At 45.9% G+C, this 19,944-nt stretch overlaps 1 protein-coding gene across 1 annotated transcript in view; it reads right to left on the reverse strand.

Annotated features, from left to right (window-relative positions):
* Positions 1–13,030: 13,030 nt before the first annotated feature.
* Positions 13,031–19,944, reverse strand: part of ETV7 (ETS variant transcription factor 7) — a 34,178-nt gene continuing 27,264 nt past the window's right edge. The window contains exon 9 of the mRNA XM_030929030.1: positions 13,031–13,155. The gene's annotated coding sequence lies outside the window, so the exon portion shown is untranslated. The remainder of the gene's footprint in view (positions 13,156–19,944) is intronic.

A 19,944-nucleotide genomic window follows, 5' to 3' on the forward strand; every position in this document is an offset into this window, starting at 1 on the left:
CTCCGAAGTACACTCCACTGTTCTTCTGAACCTCAATTTTCAAACTATTACAATGGGAATAAATGATACCAACCTCGCGGGAAACTGGAGTGAGGCAATGCAGTGAGCACTTGGCACAGGATGCTGGTGGGCACCTGGGTAGTGGGAGCATTTGCTGTAGAGGAGCCCACAGTGAGGTCTCATCATGGGACTGGGGCCCACAGCTCTCTCACAGAACTTGCTCCAAGCCCAACACTGTCACATGGCTGAGCCCAGTGAGGATAATTCCCCAAATTCCTCTTTCCTGGGCCCTAAGGTGGACATTGGTCTCCTCAACCTCCAGTGGCTCCGGCAAGTCCTCTCACACTGTGCCAGTAAAGGAAGCACCTGGTTAAGGCAGGGTTTCTCAACCTCAGCTCTGTTGACATTTTGGACTGGACACCTATTTGCTAGAGGGGATGGGGGTTGTCCTGTGTATTGTAGGATGTTTAGCAGCATCCCTGGCTGGCCTCTACTCACTAGATGACGGTAGTACCCCACCCAGTAGTGAAAACCAAAAATGCCTCCAAGTCCCCTGGAGAGCAAAATCTCACCCAGCTGAGAACTATTGGCTTAAGCAATAACAACATGCAATGATCTCAGGTTAACTAGGAGTCCCTGAAGGCAGGTAGTTCCAGGTTTGGGGCAGCAGCTTGATGATGCCAACAAGCACCAATGTTGTCCTAATGCTCATCACTTCATGATCACAAGATGGCTGCCACAGATCCCACTGTGCCACCACCACAGTCCCACTCAAAGGCAGGCAAGAGGGGGAAAGCGATGGTGTCATTTGTGGCATCATCTGTAATCTAGAGAGTTTTCCTAGACACTTCTCAGCAGATCTCCCCTATGTCTCATTGGCCAAAACTTGGATATATATCCAGTCCTAGCAGCAAGGGAGCTGGGAAAATGACTAAGTGGCAAGGGGGAAGAGGGATGGAAATGGTGGGCCCTCCCTGACCTGGCAGAAGAGACACTCCTCATACTTGCAGAAATTATTTTTAAATCTATCTGCTTTCCCTCACTAAGCCTTCAGGACAGGGATCCACATGTTTTTCTCTGTATCCTCAGAACTTAGCCTCGTGTGCAGCACTTAGAAGGTGTTTACTCCATGCTCGTTGAATGAATGAATGAATGAATCGATCAATTGATCAATCATTTGACCTTCCCCCTTCCTTGCTTATATCACTAAGAGCCCTAAGTAGGTGATTATTTATCTATATGCAAATTAACTTGTCTAATTACAAATAAGCCTATGATACAAATAATAATGCAAACATCTCCCAGTTTCTCCAACAAGTCCTGATCCCTCTGGCCATTGAATATGCTGTTCCACTTGCCTGGAACATTCTTTCTGCCACCTCTAACCTCCCCTCACCCCTCTTCAGCTGGCCAGCTCCTTGTCACTCCTAGGTCTCAGCTTAGATGTCACTGCCTCTGGGAAGCCCCCCCCCGCCGATCTCCTCAGTGTGGCTCCAGGTCTTGGTCGCCTGTGCTGCGCCATCCTAGCACTTATCACCCTGTGTTGTGACTGTCTCCCTAGCAGGACAGGAAATGCCCATGGAGACCAGAACAGCTTGTCCTTCACCAAAGTTTAAGTTCTCCGTAAACTTTTATTGATTGAATCATTTATGCCAAGGGTTGGCAAAGCTGCTCTGCAAAGTGCCAGATAGTATTTTCAGCTTTGTGGGCTGTATGATCTCTGTTGCAACCATTCGACTCTGCGGTTGGAGGGAGAAAGCAGCCATAGCTGATACTTAAACAAATGAGCATGGCTGTGTTCCAATAAAACTCTATTTGTGGGCACTGAAATTTGAATTTCATATGAATTTCACATGTCATAAAATATTATTCCTTAAAAATTTTTTCAACCATATAAAAATGTAAAAACCATTTTTAAAGGCTCACAGGTTGTACAAAAACAGGTGATGGACCTTAGTTTGCTAACCCTGATTAATACTGAGAGTCACATGTTTGGGATTTTCTAGGTCATTCTCAAAGATACAATAGGATCACATAGAGCAGTAATGCACAGTATTTCTGAAGATCAAGCAGTAAGTTAAACTTGAAAGTGCATTAAATGACTTAGCCATCACAACCCAGAAGACTGTGTCTTAGGAAATCAAAGATTAAGATTAATTTAAGACTGGAGCTGGGCACAGTGTCTCACACCTGTAATCCCAGCACTTTGGGAAGCTGAGGTGGGCAGATCACTTGAGATCAGGAGTTTGAGACTAGCCTGGTTAACATGGTGAAAGCCCATCTCTTCTAAAAACACAAAAAATTAGCCAGGCCTGGTGGCAGGTGCCTGTAGTCCCAGCTACTCAGGAGGCTGAAGCAGGAGAATCGCTTGAGCCCAGGAGGTACAGGATGCAGTGAGCTGAGATCGCACACTCCAGACTGGGAGGCAGAGTGAAACTCCATCTCAATTGAAAAAACTAAAAAAAAGATTAACTTAGACTTGGAAACTGTTACTATCAGGGAACCATATCAATAGGTTCAAACAAAAATGTTTGATAATTTCTATATGCAATTCTGTTGGAAATTTTTAAAAGTAGGCAGAAGGATATTTCTTTTCCATAAGAATAATTTCTCTGAAATGATATTCAAAACATTATCTAGATTAATGAAAGTAGCTGGGATGTCCCAGTCAACATCTTTCTCCTGGCTCTCAAACATCAGACCCCAAGTTCTTCAGTTTTGGAACTAGGACTGACTCTCCTTGCCCCTCAGCCTGCAGATGGCCTATTGTGGGACCTTGTAATTGTGTGAGTTAATACTTAATAAACTCCCATATATATATTCTATTAATTCTGTCCCTCTAGAGAACTCTGACTAACACAGTGGCCATTGGAAAATTTAAAACAAATTAACTGAGACTAGTTGTCCTTAGGGCATAGGAGTGAGGGTGGGTTCCCATAACGCTAGTTTGTTGTTGTTGTTTTGTTTTTGGTGTTTTGTTTTTTTGAGACAGAGTCTCGGTCTGGCTGGAGTGCAGTGGTGTGATCTTGGTCACTGCAACCTCCACCTCCCGGGTTTTTAAGCGATTCTTCTGCCTCAGCCTCCTGAATAGCTGAGACTACAGGTGCCCGCCGCCACGCCCAGCTAACTTTTTGTATTTTTAGAAGAGACGGGGTTTCACTATGTTGGTCAGGCTGGTCTCAAACTCTGGACCTTGTGATCTGCTCGCCTTGGCCTCCCAAAGTGCTGGGATTACAGGTGTGAGCCACTGTGCCTGACCTGTTGTTGTTTTTAAACCAGATTTCCTGTGTTGGCCAGAACATTCACAGGGGCATAGAACTTCCATGCACTGCTACAGCAGGAGGGTATATGGACCCAGCAATTCCACTCCTGCATGTATATTCCCAAAAAATTCTTACACAAGCCAGGTGCGCTGGCTCACGCCTGTAATCCCAGCACTTTGGGAGGCTGAGGTGGGCAGATCACCTGAGGTCAGGAGTTCGAGACTAGCCTGGCCAACATGTTGAAACTCTGTCTCTACTAAAAATACCAAAAACTAAATTAGCCAGGCATGGTGGCAGGCGCCTGTAATCCCAGCTACCTGGGAGGCTGAAGCAGGAGAATCACTGGAGGCGGAGGTTGCGGTGAGCCAAGATGGTGCCACTGCACTCCAGCCTGGGTGACAGAGCGAGATTTGGTCTGAAAGAAAAAAAAATTAGTTACCAGTGTTTCTCTGGCTCTGTCCCCAACCAGGTAAATTATAGAAACAGGCCCTTTTTGTCAAAGGCTGTTTGATTCCAGGAGTACCTGCCACAGTGACAGTTTCCAGTCACTCTTCCGCACGGAAAGATTCCTTCCCATCCACTCTGGGTTTCACACAACAGGCCCTCTCAGTATCACAGAGAAACTCCAGCTGCACGACCAGGCCTCCTCTGTCACATGAAGCTGTGACTCCAGTTCTGTGGAGACTGAGCAAATCCAGTTCAATCCCTGACACTTGGGGAATGTGGAGGGATTTCCCCACCAGCACAGGCCTGGGAATGACCGAGCACAGAGGAGGAGAGAGGATTCCAGAAGGAGTTAACTGTCTGCCCCAAATGCCCATCTACTTCTCTTTCCATTGAGCATCACAGTTTCTTCTGCAAATGGGCCTCATTATATCCACCCTCCAGCCAGGTGTGAACTGACTGAGAGTAAGTTGAGTCCTAGGAGTCAGGATTCAACTGCCAAGGCGGGGCTTGGACGTCAGGCCAAATTGAGGACTAGGTAAAACCAGGACAGGGCGAAGCAGCTTTCCATAAGACACGCCCATCAGTGCGCCACGTCAGTTTACCATTGCCATGGCAACACCCGGAAGTTACTGCCCCTTTCCGTGACAACTACCTGGTGACCTGGAAGTTACCACTCTTTTTCTAGAAATTTCTACAGAATCTGCCCCTTAATTTGCATATAATGCAAGTGGGTATAAATATAAATGCAGCCCTGCCTCTCAGCTGCTGCTCTGGGAACACTGCCAATGGGGTAGCCCTGCTCTGCAGGGAACAGGACCTCTGCTGGTGATGTACACTGTCACTTCAATAAAATTTGCTGTTTTAACACCACCAGCTTCACTTTGGATTATTTTTGGGGCAGAGCCAAGAACCTTCCTGGGCTAAGCCCCAATATTAGGCTCACCTGCCCTGCATCAAAAGGATGTAATTGAGGCCTCTGGAGCTGGGACTGCTTTTACAGATACGAGATTACATGAAAGGTTAGGCAAGGAGAGGTTGGCCGCCATCACGCCACAGCCATGACTAATTAATCACTGTAGCTTGAGGGAAGGAGAGCAGCAACTGGCCTCAGCTGTGTCGGGTCCCTCTCGGTCATGGCCGGAAGAATGGCCCCCAATAGGATACGTCCAAGTCCTAACACTCAGAACCTGTGAATGTGACCTGATTGGGAAAAAAAGGGCCTTCACAGACATAATTAAGGATTTCAAGATGAGATCATCCGGGATTTGGAGGGGGCATAAATCCAGTGAGAGTGGTCCTGAAAAAAAAGGCAGGAGGAGACCTGAGGGTCACAGAAACACACAGGGGGAAGATGGCCACATGAAGATGGGGGCAGGGATGGGAGTGATGCAGCCAAAAACCAAGGCATGCCGAGGTCTGCCCACCAACCCCAGAGGCCAGGGGCTGGGAGAGACACAGGAAGAGACTCCCTGTCAGAGTGCCCAGAGGGAATCAATCTCTGCTTGATTGTGGACCTCCTGTGAGATGATTAATGTCCATTGTTTTAAGTCCTCAAGTTTGTGGTAATTTGTTACAGCACCCCAGGAAAATAACACTCTCTCTCTCACACCCAGCCACTCAGCAGACTGGGTCTCCAGGTCCTGAAGCCCCCACCCAGCTCGCTCAGGCTCGTGGTTGAGCTGCCTGTCAACCAGAGTGTCTCCCTTCCTGCTGGAGGGCAGGGGCCCTCAGGAGCACTGACTTTGATCGTCCTGACTGTCCCTCAGAAGGGGTGGGTGCCAGGCAGGTGGCAGAGCCTGAAGATCTTCCATCCTGTCACTCTCAAAAGTGTTCCCTTTGTGGCCCTAAAATATAAGCAAATAAAATGATGTAAAATAATTAATCTTGAAGTAAAAAATGTAGAACCAATGCCGAGGCTGATCCCTAAAGCACCTCCTCGCCCTTTTTCCTACCCTTGGTGACTTTTGTTCTTAGTTAGCTCTGACCTTCAAGTCCAGGGTGAGACCAGGTTTCCACGCACAGAGGTTGCCCACAAGGTGAAACTTGAGGGCCAGGCCCTCTGAGCTCAACAAACTGCAATTCCCAGGAAGTATGATCCGATGGCGGGATCTCAGGCACTAGGCCCAGGCAGGAAGGGGCTGTATTTCAGGGAAGGAGCCATATTTCAGGGAAGGGGCGGGCCCTTGCATTAGCAGGTGACAGTCCTCTCAGTTGATAAGAACACCCCATTAACCAGAAAATGGGCTGTCCAAGACAGACTTTGGTCTTATCAAAACAGGAGCAGACAGCCTGTCGAAACAGCTTGCTGGGAGCCAGGCTGTTGTACTGCAACAATTAGTACATGCCTGTGTCTCATTTACAACACCAGAGGCCCCACACTTTAGCGATGGCCACTGAGGGTTTTGTTACCGTGGTTGTTGTTTGCCACTTTCCTGCCTAGGAATAGCCCACTGTTTAGAAAAAGCTCTTCCAGGATATTTTTTCTACGCACATAGCATCATATTATTCCTCTTTTTTTTCTTTTAATACAGGGTCTCACTCTGTTGCCCAGACTGGAGTGCAGTGGCATGATCACACCTCATGCAGCCTCAACCTCCCCTCACCTCAGCCTCTCAAGTAGCTGGGGCTACAGGCAAGCACCACCACACCAAGACAATTTTTTTTTTTTGAGACGGAGCCTTGCTCTGTTGCCCAGGCTGGAGTACAGTGGCACGATCTCGGCTCATTGCAACCTTCACCTCCTGGGTTCAAGCGGTCCTCCTGCCTCAGCCTCCTGAGTAGCTGGGACTACAGGCATGCACCACCATGCCCAGATAATTTCTTGTATTTTAGTAGAGACAGGGTCTCACCCTGTTGGCCATGATGGTATCGATCTCTTGACCTTGTGATCTGCCTGCCTCGGCCTCCCAAAGTGCTGGGATTACAGGCGTGAGCCACTGTGCCTAGCCACTAATTTTTTAAATTTTTGGTAGAGATAGGTTTTGCCATGTTGCCCAGGCTGGTTTTGAACTCCTGAGCTCAAGTGATCCACTCGCCTCACCTCAGCTTCCCAAAGTGCTGGTATTACAGGCGCGAGCTACTGGCCTGGCCTCTTTGTTGTTAGTGGTGTTGTATTTGTTCCAGTGGTGGTGGCAGTTCCCAAAAAATATTATCCTAAGGGAGCTTTTGGTCACAGAGTGGGGAAGAATCCCTTCTCTCTTCCAAGTCCTAAATAATTTCTTTTTTAAAACTTAGTGAGGGAAGGGGTTCAGAACTCCAAGAGACCATCACTTCTCAGGAAGGGGGGTTTCCACACAAGGGGACATTAGGAATAATTGCATTTCACCCACAGGAACTTCTCAACCTTCCGCTGATGACTTTTCTCTTTGAAACCTTGCAAAGTTGGAGTGGAACTTGCAGCCCCTATTCCCACTCCAGCTTAGGCAGACAGGGATAGGGTAAGGGGACAAGGAGGTGAACCCAAATCAGCTTGTCCCCAGCAAGATCACTCACTGCCTCTCTCCCCAAGGCAATGCTCCTCCCCTTTGTAATCCCAAGACAGTTGACAACATATCCAAGTCCAATTCTTTTTTTTTTTCACTTGGGGCACTTGAGAGGTAAGTAAAATTCTCCTGACATATGGAAGAGACACAGACTAGAGAATATCCCATAATTTTAGTCTAATTCCTTGAAATAATTTACAGAAATTCTATTATATAACAAAAGCAACTATGCCTTGCTGTGCCGTGTTCTCTGAATCATGATTCATTTTACCAGCTCCACATGTTCACAGACAGGGCAGCATCACCACTTGGCAGATGGCCCAGGAGCCCCAGCCTTGCACCTGCAGGGGCATCACGTGTCCTTCCCCATCAGTTCTTGCAGATCTTCTCTTTATGTGAGCTGCAGGGTTTTCCACTGTATTTACTTACCCAAACCCCATTGCTAGACCTTTGGATTTTCCCCATGTTTTGTAAGAATAACCAATGCCCCAGAGAACATCTCTATAAATATATGTCTGCACGTATGTGAGAAGTTTTGTGAAAGTTGTATTCTCAGAAACAGAATGTCTGGGTCACAAGGGAGACACACTTACAACCTGGGTAGGCCCTGTTGAATTCCCTTCCAAAAGTGCATGCCTCTTTCCACCACCAGCTGTGTCAATGAGTGTGGCTGCTTCTTCACCCTCACACTCACTGTGGACACTGTGGAGCCTGTTCATTGCTATCCATCAGATGAGCCACTCTTGTCTTAATTAGCCTTCCTTTCTTTCCTTCCTCTCCTTCCTTCCTTCTTTCCTTCTCTCCTTGTTTCTTTCTTTTTATTATTATTACTATTATTTTGGTAGAGGCAGGGTCTTGCTATGTTACCCAGGCTGGTCTCCAACCCCTGGGCTCAAGCAATCCTCCTGTCTTGGCCTCCCAAATTGCTGGGATTACAGGCGTGAGCCACCGGGCCGGACGTGATTTGCCTTTCTTTCACAGTGAAGTTAAGCATCTTCTCAAATGCTTCTTGGCCTCTGAGTTTGTTCCTGAGCAGCAGATTCTTTATTGGGGGGAAAAAAATCCACTTACAAATTCTATTGTTTCCTCCTGGAAGTGCTCATTATAACCAAGAGAATACGTGGAAGCTGTCTTCCTGTGGCACACAGACCCTTCTCACCTCACAGGGAAAAGGAAACTGTTGGTGTCAGCACTCACCAAACGCCACATGCCAGGAGCCGATTCCAGGACTGCTCCACAGGAAGCCACTTCTCCAGCTTTTGAGGGCACCCGTGTTCACAGACAGGACTTCAGAGGTCAACTTACAGACGCCACAGACAGGAGGAAGTCACTTCACAACGCAAATATAGTTTTTATACAGACAAAAATAAAAGGATTGTCAGTGATCTCAAGTAAGTACTGAACCAAAGTACATGTTAAAATCTTGACGTAAGGTCCTGGTGGGTTGGCTTGGACCACACCATCAAAGGCCCTTTTTCTCCCTCAGAGGCGGGAAAACTGAAAAGTAAACTCCCCTGGCCCCTTAGCAGCTGGAGTTTCTGATGTGAATTAGGATCTGACAATTCGATGCCCTGGTCCGGGTTACCTCTCAAGTGCTCCAAGTGAGAAAAAAAAAATTGACCTGGATGTGTGGTCAACTGTCTTTGGATTCCTCACCCAGGAAGTGAGGTGAGGGCATTTTCCTGCGGATCCCGTGCTGCTGAACAAGCAAAGTCAAGGAGAAGCTGCGCATTCCAGCAAGGCTCGCGTGCTGATACACCTCCACGCGCGGCGAGGTTCCCCCCGCCCGCATCACTGCTGCGGTGCTGAGGTTCCGGCTCATCCCAGGACCCCCACCTGGAACCCGCTCCTCCCCTCTTCCAATGACTTTGTAAACTCCTGATGCCTTTCCTGCTGAAATTAGCTGCTGTGGTTTCCTCCAGCTGAACCGTGACTGATACAGCTCACAAATATGCTTTATCTTGACGGAGGCAGCCATGCAAGATAAGAGAAAGAAAAGTCTAGACAAAGGGCAACACAGGCATGAATCACGCTTATTAGGGTTTTCCTAATAGCACTTTAATTAGATACCTCGTCCCTTTAGACAACGTGAAAACTAAGCAGAGGCAAAAGAATGAAACAAAAATCATCTGTTATTCCACAAGAATCAAATATTGATGAGAAGAAAACAGCCAGCCCCACTGAGATGCTGGGCCTAGCAGGCCAGCTGCTGTTCATCCGAACGCAGACTCACCAGCTCAGCTGAGGACAGCCTGGGCTAATCTGGGTTCACACTTGATACCTGATGTGAGACTGCAGAGGAGCTCCCAGCTCCTTTCCAAGAGTGAGGGGAAAAGTTGTGGCAACAAAACGCGATGGTAATGACTTATCTCATTTTTCTCCTGGCAGAAAACTTGAATACCAGAGCATCCAGTTCTAACCCACAGACCTGGCAGCCAAGTGGGAGGCTGAGTGTCTGTACTTTTTCTGCCTCCAGTCACCCTCCCTGAACCCCTACTGACCACCCACCATGCCTGGAGAGGGTCTTCCGTATCCCTCTAGCACATGCTAGAACCTGAAATCTATTTGTACTTATTTAAACTGGGCCTATTCTTTCCACCTTCAGTCCAAGGTCAAAGTCGTCTTCCAGAGACTTCTTTCCTTCTTTTTTCCAGAGAAAAAAATGATAAAACTACCTATCATTTACTGAATATTCACAGCTACCAAGAAGTTAACCCTCATAAGAACTTCACAAAGTAGGAGTTATTCTCATGTTATAATTGTGAGGTTCAGAGAGATTGAGTCCATTTTCCAACATTTCACAGTTCATGAGACATGGAAGCAGGATGCAAACCCACAACCGTCAGGTTCAAAGCCTGGGTTCTCAATCCTCATGCTACATCCCACTTTGCCAGGCCTAGGAAAGTGCCCCTGATTTGCTACCCTCTTTGGGGACGCTGCCACTCTGTGCAGAGCCTCTGTTTGCTCATAAATTTGTTTTTTGTTTTTTTAATAATAACTCCATTGGGATCTCATTCACATGCCATAAAGTTCACTCTCTTTTTTCACTCTGTCACCCAGGCTGAAGTGCAGTGGCATGATCTTGGCTCCCTGAAACCTCTGCCTCCTGTGTTCAAGCAATTCCGTGCCTCAGCCTCCTGATGTAGCTTTAATTGGAGGCATGTGCCACCACATCCAGCTAATTTTTGTGATTTTAAGAGAAATGGGGTTTTGTCATGTTGGTCAGGCTGGTTTCGAACTCCTGGCCTCTAGCAATCCACCTGCCTCGGCCTCCCAAAGTGCTGGGATTACAGGCAGAGCTACCACGCCTGGCTAAAATTCACTCTTTAAAAGTGTACAATTCTGTGGGTTTTAGTATATTCACAGAGATGTGCATTAATCACCACCACTGCCCACTTCCAGAGCATTTTCATACCCCTGGAAAGAAATCGCATACCCGTTACCAGTCCCTTCCCAGGCCCTCTCGCCCCCAACCCCAGTCAACCATTAATCTCCCATCTGGCTGGGTGGATTTGCCTCTCTGGACATTTCATATAAATGGAATCATACAAGCACATGTTGTGACTGGCTCCTTACACTCAACACTATTTCTTCAAGGTTCACCCGTGTTACAGCATGTGTTAGAACCTTATTCCTTTTTCATGACTACATAATGTTCCATTGTGTGGATAGATCACATTTTGTTTATCCATTCAGCAGTTAATGGACATTTGGGTTGTTTTCGTTTTGGCAACTACAAATAATGCTACTGTGAACATTTGTGTACAAGTCTTTATGTGGACATATGTTTTTAATTCTCTCGGGTATATAGTTAGAAGCAGGATTGCTGGGTCATATGGTAACTCTATTTTAGCTTTTTGAGAAATTGTTAAGCTGTTTTCCACGGCAGCTGCATCATTTTATGTTCTCACCAGTAATGTATGAGGGTTCTAACTTCTCCACATCCTCTCCAACACTTGTTAATGTCCATCTTTTCTTTTTTTAAAAAAAAATTATAGCTCTGCTGTTGCCAGAAAAAGAGTCCCAATCCAGACCCCAAGAGAGGATTGTTGAATCTCACACAGGAAGGAATTCAAGGCAAGTTACAAAGTACAGAGAGAGGATAGTTTATTGAAAGCTACTCAGTTACAGAATAGGGCATCCTCAGAAAGCAAGAGGAGGAACATGCCATCTCTGTCTTAATCTCTTCTCATACAGGAGTCTCATCTATGTAAAAGCTAAGATAAATTGTGTCTATGCGTGGGTGGGCTGACAGCATGATAAAATTTAGTACTTTGTTGATTTAAAGAAAGTTATTCTTGGCGTTTTAGTGCTTAAGTACATCAAAGCATGACTATAGTCATCTTAAAAGCATATCTTGTTAAGGATAGTGGGACATCTGGACTTTTTGTTATTGTAGGAGTGTGTGCTTGCAGGTATTTTTAAGGTGTTTCCTCAACTGTAAACATCTTAGGACCATGAGTCATGACTAGCAAGGAACGTGCCTTGATACTTTTAAGATGGAGTTGATTTTAAAATGATGTCACCGTGGCTCTCCTATGCTTCTGTTTCCCTAACAATCTTAGTGAGCAAGAAGTACTATCTCATGGTAGTTTGTTCTTCATTTCCCTAATGATTAATGATTATTGTGGTTTGGCTGTGTCCCCTCGAACCCGTGCCAATTTTCATCTTGAATTGTAGCTCCCACAATTCCCACATGTTGTGGGAGGGACCCAGTGGGAGGTAATTGAATCATGGGGGCAGGTATCTCCCATGCTGTTCTCATGATTGTGAATAAGTCTCATGAGACCACATAATTTTATAAAAAGGAGTTTCCCTGCACAAGCTCTCTCTCCCCTGCCACCATGTAGGTTGTGACTTGCTCCTCTTTGTGTTCTGCCATGATTGTGAGGCCTCCCCAGCCATGTGGAACTGTGAGTCAATTAAACCTCTTTTCTTTATAAATTACCCAGTCTTGGGTATGTCTTTATTAGCAGCGTGAAAACGGACTAATACAATGATGTTAGCATTTCTTCATGTGCTTGTTGGTTACTTGTGTATCTTCTTGGGAAAAATCTCTATTCATGTCCTTTGCCCAATTTGGGGCTATTTGTCTTTTTATTATTGAGTTGTAGGAACTCTTTATCAGTCCTAGATACAATTCTCTTATCAGATATATAATTTGGAGACATTTTCTCCATCCTGCGGGTTTTTTGTTTTTGTTTTTGTTTTGTTTTTTTTTTGCTTTCTTGATGGTGTCCTATGAAGCACAAAGGCTTTTAATTTTAATGGAGTTCAATTTATCTATTTTTTTGTTTTATTACTTTTTCTTTTTTTTTTTTTTTTGAGACGGAGTCTCGCTCTGTCACCCAGGCTGGAGTGCAGTGGCCGGATCTCAGCTCACTGCAAGCTCTGCCTCCTGGGTTTACGCATTCTCCTGCCTCAGCCTCCCGAGTAGCTGGGACTACAGGTGCCCACCACCTCGCCCGGCTAGTTTTTTGTATTTTTTAGTAGAGACGGGGTTTCACTGTGTTGGCCAGGATGGTCTCGATCTCCTGACCTCGTGATCCACCTGTGTCGGCCTTATTACTTATTATTTTGCTGTTATATTTAAGAAGTGATGGCCTAATCCAAGGTCATAAAGATTTACTCCTATGTTTTATTCTAGGAGTTTTACAGTTTTAGCGCTTACATTTATATCTTTGACATATTTTGAGTTAATTTTTGGATATGGTGTAAGGTAAGGGAACAACTTTATTCTTTTGCATGTGGACACCCATTGTCCCAACACTATTTGTCGAAAAAATTGTTCTTAATCTATATCCTTATGCCAGTACCAATCTGTTTTGAGTACTATAGCTTTGTAGCAAGTTTCAAAATCAGGAAATGTGGGTCCTCCAACTTTGTTTTTCTTTTCAAGACTGTTTTGGCTATTTGGGGTCACTGGCAATTCCATATGAATATGAAGATCAGCTTGTCCATTTCTGCAAAAAAAAAAAAAAAAAAAGCAGTTGGAATTTTGATAGGGATTGCATTGAATATGTAGACCAATTTAGGGAGTATTGCCATCTTAACAACCCAACAACATGTTATATCTGTCCATTTATTTAGATTGACTTTAATTTCTTTCAATAATACTTTGTGGGTTTCAGAGTAGATGTCTTGTGCTTTAAGTTTATTCATGTTTTATTCTTTTGATGGTATTGGAAATAGAATCATTTTGAATTTCATGTTCAGGTTGTTCATTGTCATAGATAGAAATACAATTGACTTTTGTAGGTTAGTCTTGTATTCTGCAGACTTATTGAACTCATTAATTAGTTCTCGTAGTTTTTTTTTTTTTTTATTCCTGAGGATTTTTATACACAGTATCATGCTATCTATGAACAGAGATAGTTTTACTTCTTCCTTTCCAACCTAGATGCTTTTTATTTCTTTTTCTTGCCTCATTGCTCTTACTAGAACCTTGCAATATTAGGAGAAAAGCATCTAGTCATTCACCATTAAGTAGGATGATAGCTGTGGGGTTTTCATAGATGGTCTTGATCAGGTTAAGGAAGTTAATTTCTAGTCTTGGTTTGTTGAATATTTTTTATGATAAGACGCTTGGATTTTGTCAAATGCTTTTTCTGTATCTCTTGAGATGATCATGTGGGCTTTGTCTTTAATTTTATTAGTGTGGTATATTACACTGATGTCCATAGACTTTTTTTTTTTTTTTTTTTTTTAGACAGAGTCTCACTCTGTCATCCAGGCTAGAGTGCAGTGCCATGATCTTAGATTACTCCAACTCTGCCTCTTGGGTTCAAGTGATTCTCCTGCCTCAGCCTCCCAAGTATCTGGGATTACAGGCATGCGCCATCACGCCCGGCTAACTTTTGTATTTTTTGGTAGAGATGGGGTTTCACCATGCTGGCCAGGCTGGTCTCGAACTCCTGGCCTCAAGTGAATCGCCCACGTCTGCCTCCCAAAGTGCTGGGATTACAGGTGTAAGCCACCACAGCCAGCCCACAGGCTCTTAAAATATGGATTTGAGAGAAAACTAGAATCATATCCAAATGTCAGGACTTTAATCCCTGCAGGAGGAGACGCTACACATGACATTGTCGATTGATCCTGGGAATATGTGACACCACTCAGTTTAATATCCTGAGCTCCAGTGCAGTCATTCGCTCTGATTCATCCCAGAACAAAGACGTCTTAAAAACCTCTCGTTACAGGAACTCTCCCCCTGAGACAGAGGCAAGTGGTAGGACTGGCAGTGAACTTAAAGGGTATCAAACAATCCCTTGACTAAAAATTGTACCTCCTCAAGAAATAGACCTTTCATAATTGTGCAAGACAGAAACCACAATTCAAACCAACATAAGTGAAAAGGAGGTATATTCGAAAGCCATTGGGATTGTCAAAGAATTGAAGCAATTACAGCTATAAAAATATTACATGTGGCTGGGCACAGTGGCTCATTCCTGTAATCCCTTCTCTTTGGGAAGCCAAGGCAGGTGGATTGCTTTGAGCTCAAGAGTTTGAGACCAGCCTAGGCAACATAGTGAAACTCCATCTCATTACAAAAATTAGGCAGGCGTAGTGGCACACTCCTGTGGTCCCAGCTACTCAGGAGGCTGAGGCTTGAAAATGGCTTGAACCCAGGAGGCAGAGGTTGCAATGAGCAATGATGGCACCATTGCACTCTAGCCTGGGTAAAAGAGTGAGACCCTGTCTCAAAAAAAAAAAAAAAAACCCACAAACAAGCACATGTATCCCAAACATATATACAACTATTATATATCAATTTTTGAGAAGAATTGAAGAAAGATCTGCAGGGATCACGACAACTCCAAGAGTCCCAAGTTTAGAAGTGGAGACCAGACCCTCCAGGGACTTCTTCTCACCTTTCTGCCTCTCTGGTGTCCCCTCATGGCAGAAGACACAGCTACCACTAGCTTGGGGTAAATTCCCAGTCAGATACAGAAAGAGAAATCCCAGGGAAGGACCCTGATTGGCCTATCCTGATCATGCACCATCTGGACCAGTTGCTGTGGCAACAGAAATGGGCTTCTCTTAATGGCCCAGCCTGGGCTACAGGGCCCTCCCCAACTGCTGGGAGCAGGACACTGTGATGGAGTAGGAAAAGAGTTCCTCCCAGAGACAAAGTTATTACCAGGAGAATGGTAGATGGAATGATGGGCTGATACCTGCATTACTTCACTGCCAGTCTCTCCTAAGGAGTAAGGCATTGTCCTGTGAAGATGCATGTTTCAAGTAGAGATACACTATGAAGGGAAATTTGAGGGATGCCATCACCACCCATGAACACATCATCACAGGTTAATTCATCAAAGTACTATCCATAACGCAGAGAAGCAGCTGTAAAGGACTGGAAGCCAGCATGGAGTTTTGATGGGAAGTTGGGAGAAGATATATGGCAGACAGTGCATTACAAATTATCTCTTTTTTTGGATCCACAAGGAGAAACCTGTGTTTGAATCTACATGTAGGAAGCCAGGTATCTCAGGAAAATCAAGATACCATTTGCCACTGAGGGAGCTACTGAATGTCAGTTGAACAGATTTCAACTGAAAGCCTAAAAGGTCCAGGGGAAGGAGCAGTGACATAGCTTGGAAAGAATGGCTGCACGGAGAGGGCAGTGCACAGGAGCTGTGGCCTTAAGTAGGAGAACATAGCCAACCTATGGGAGCCAGCAGGGAGGGACTACAGAAATAAAATACCTTGGCAATCTCCAACCAGAGAGTTCCTTGACTAAGACCAACCAGGAGCCAGAGGACAGGAAGCCCATTGGTGCAATCCATACATGACAGTCTCCTGGCCACAGAGCAGGATGAAGAAGGGTGGAGAATGGTATAAATAAGGGGAAAAGTCACTCAAAAGGAGCAAAGAACATAGGTGGAATATCACAAGCCTGAGTTCTGACAACGAATATGGGCAGAAATGATGGGTGCCTCCCATAAGAACACCTCCCCGGCCACGTGTGCTGGCTCACGCCTGTAATCCCAGCACTTTGGGAGGTCAAGGCAGGCAGATCACCTGAAGTCAGAAGATCAAGACCAGCCTGGGCAACATGGCAAAACCCTGTCTCTACCAAAAATATAAAAAATTAGCCAGGTTTGGTGGCACACGCCTGTAATCCCAGCTACTCAGGAGGCTGAGGCACGAGAATCTCTTGAACCTGGTAGGTGGAGGTTGCAGTGAGCCAAAATTGTGCCACTGCACTCTAGCCCTGGTGACAGAGTGAGATTCTGTCTCAAAAACAAAAGCAAAAACAAACAAACAAAAAAACACCTCCCCAATCCTTCACCCTTTCTCTTCCCTACCTGCTGGCTGGGTGTCAACCCCCCACACAGAAGCCACATAAAGGGGACAGTACAGCCTCCATCAGCCTGGGTCCCCAGATGACTTCATGGAGAAGATCCCTCCCCACCCACCAACCAAACTTTAGGTGGCCAAGAAAACGAAAGTCTATCACATCAAGCCACTGAGATTTCAGTTGAGATGCTATGGCCAGCATGACTCTAACTGATACAGTAGCTGCAGATGACTAAGGCTGGCCTCCTTAAAAGGGAAGCTGGACTTTGGTCAGGACATGTCTTCCTCACTCAAAAGTTGAGTGAATTAATTTGTTTTGTCAGAAAGGCACTTCATCTTGCTCAAGATAAAGATGTGGTTGAGCTGCCAAGCTTTTGTTTCTGTTATTTCACTGGGGGCCTTCTGCTGCTGGCTCTCGTTCAGGTCTCCTGCTTTGTCATAGGCCCTTTTTCCTTGTGGTGGCCGATCAAGACCTAGCTTGGTAAATTACTCACTGGTCAATCAGGAAAAAAATAATGTTCTTATTGCAAATCACTTTAGAGTTTGCAGAGGGCTAGAGTTGGCATATTCTGTCCCTAAGGTTGGAGGGGTCCCTGGCTAAAAGCCCAGAATCCCAGACTCTCAAGGTCCCCCTGGTGTTCAGTTTCCCCATCCCTAAAACCCTAAAACTGGGTCAGTTCACTGACGCTTGTGGGGGTGGTGGAGAAGAAAGTGCCTTTGTTGGTGCTTTAGAAGCTCTCTAGAGATTTGCACGCCACATTCAGCCACCCACAATCAGCTGTCCCCTAAGAATCTGATATGCACTCCCCACCCCACACCACAGGTCAAGAACCTGAGCTTGTCACTGGCTGGAGCATATGATCATGTGACTGAGGGGAAATCTCTTCCTGCTCAGAATTGCTGGAATTTTAAGAGCCATATTTAGAACTCTGGGGCTTTCCAGCCAGAGCACTTTCAACAATACAGCATGCTTCCTTGAGTTGGGATGTTTAGATAGGCCGGATCTGGAGAGCTGAGGTCTCTTCAGGAGACTTTATGATCTCAGTGGTCTTAGCTGATGGCTCCCCCAAAGGAAGAGGATGGGAGAGGGGAGCTCTAGGCCAAGGTGGTCTTCCCCTCCCAGCCTGTCTACATTATTCATATCCATTAAGATTGCATTGGATTGCACATAACAAACTAACAACAGTGTCCATCTTTCATGGTGTGACCTGCAGGTTAAATAGAAAGGGGATAGGCCTGGCGCGGTGGCTCAAGCCTGTAATCCCAGCACTTTGGGAGGCCGAGACGGGCGGATCACGAGGTCAGGAGATCGAGACCATCCTGGCTAACACTGTGAAACCCCGTCTCTACTAAAAAATACAAAAAACTAGCCGGGCGAGGTGGCGGGCGCCTGTAGTCCCAGCTACTCGGGAGGCTGAGGCAGGAGAATGGTGTGAACCCGGGAGGCGGAGCTTGCAGTGAGCTGAGATCCGGCCACTGCACTCCAGCCCGGGCGACAGAGTGAGACTCCGTCTCAAAAAAAAAAAAAAAAGAAAGGGGATGGACAGGCCGAGTGCAGTGGCTCACACCTATAATCCCAGCACTTTGGGAGGCCGAGGTGGGCAGATCACCTGAGGTCAAGAGTTCAAGACCAGCCTGACCAACATGGAGAAACCCTGTCTCTACTAAAACTACAAAAATTAGCCAGGCGTGATGGTGCACACCTGTAATCCCAGCTACTCAGGAGGCTGAGGCAGGAGAACCACTTGAATCCGGGAGGCGGAGGTTGCGGTGAGCTGAGATTGCACCATTGCACTCCAGCCTGGGCAACAAGAGCGAAACTCAGTCTCAAAAAAAAGAAAAGAAAAAAGAAAGAAAGGGGACAGACAGATTACAGGGGAGAAAATGACATAGATAAAGCTGACTTGTTCCTACTTACACATTTTTACATCTCCAACAGCTCAATTTAAATTTGGCCGCTCTCACTTGATTCTATTTTATTTTCCTTCACAGCACATATCACCACCTGCCATTACATCCTGTATTGATTTGTTTATTTATCTGTCCTGGTCACCACGATATTCCTGTTCCTAGACAGTGCTTAACCTACAGTAGGTGCTCAATGAATGTTAACTAAATGAATGCATTATTTCATTTGAAATTTCTCAACAACTCCATGTGCTAAGCAGGGCAAAGGATGTTGTCTTTCATTTTACAAAAGTGAAAAGTGAGGCCTAGAACGATAGTGTAACTAAAGCCAGCAGAAAATTAAGGAAGCCTCAGTCCTTTTTTTTTTTTTTTTTTTTCCTTTTGAGATGGAGTCTCACTCTAATGCCAGGCTGGAGTGCAGTGGTGTGATCTCAACTCACTGCCTCCACCTCCCGGGTTCAAGTGATTCTCCTGCCTCAGCCTCCCAAGTAACTGGGACTACAGGCATGTGCCACCATGCTCAGCTATTTTTTGTATTTTTAGTACAGATGGAGTTTCACCATGTTGGCCAGGATGGTCTCGATCTCTTGATCTCGTAATCTGCCTGCCTCGGCCTCCCAAAGTGCTGGGATTACAGGCGTGAGCCACTGCAGCCGGTCAGTCTTTTTGATTCCTAATCAGGTCTATATGGGTAGGGTGAGAGTAGAGAGGCTTTGACACACCCCTAGCAGATGTCCCAGATGTGAAAGAGGCCTCATCTAGGCCCCTGCTGACAAACTACTCAAGGATAAAGTGATCATAAGAAGAGGAGATAAGAAGTTATTCCCAATAAAGAGACTGGGAAAATAGGAATTGCAGAAACCAGTGGCCTGTGGGTTAGGAGAGGAGGCTGACACTATCAATGGACAGTTGGCTTTTTGGTGCCCCTCAATTCCACCCCCACCCCTGCCACTTACTTTGTCCCCTGGAGGTGTGAGTTCCCCGTCACTGGAGGTATTCAAGCAGGGCCTGGATGTCTACTTACAGAGCATGCCTGAGCTGGAGAGTACACCTCCCCATGAGAGAAGGCAGGCTTGCTGTCCATAGAACATGCAGCCAGCCACCGCCCGGCCCCACACTAATACAAAAAGAGGCTTTTGCACCACCTAGTGGACATGGTTTTAAACTGCAGGCCTTGGCCAGGCGCGGTGGCTCAAGCCTGTAATCCCAGCACTTTGGGAGGCCAAGACGGGCGGATCACGAGGTCAGGAGATCGAGACCATCCTGGCTAACACGGTGAAACCCTATCTCCATTAAAAAATACAAAAAACTAGCCGGGCGAGGTGGCGGGCGCCTGTAGTCCCAGCTAACCGGGAGGCTGAGGCAGGAGAATGGTGTAAACCCCGGAGGCGGAGCTTGCAGTGAGCTGAGATCCAGCCACTGCACTCCAGCCTGGGCCACAGAGCGAGACTCTGTCTCAATAAATACATACATACATACATACATACATACATACATACATACATAAATACATAAATAAATAAACTGCAGGCCTTTCCGTG

Source organism: Rhinopithecus roxellana, chromosome 4 (assembly GCF_007565055.1).
Source record: "Rhinopithecus roxellana isolate Shanxi Qingling chromosome 4, ASM756505v1, whole genome shotgun sequence".
NCBI lineage: Eukaryota > Metazoa > Chordata > Mammalia > Primates > Cercopithecidae > Rhinopithecus > Rhinopithecus roxellana.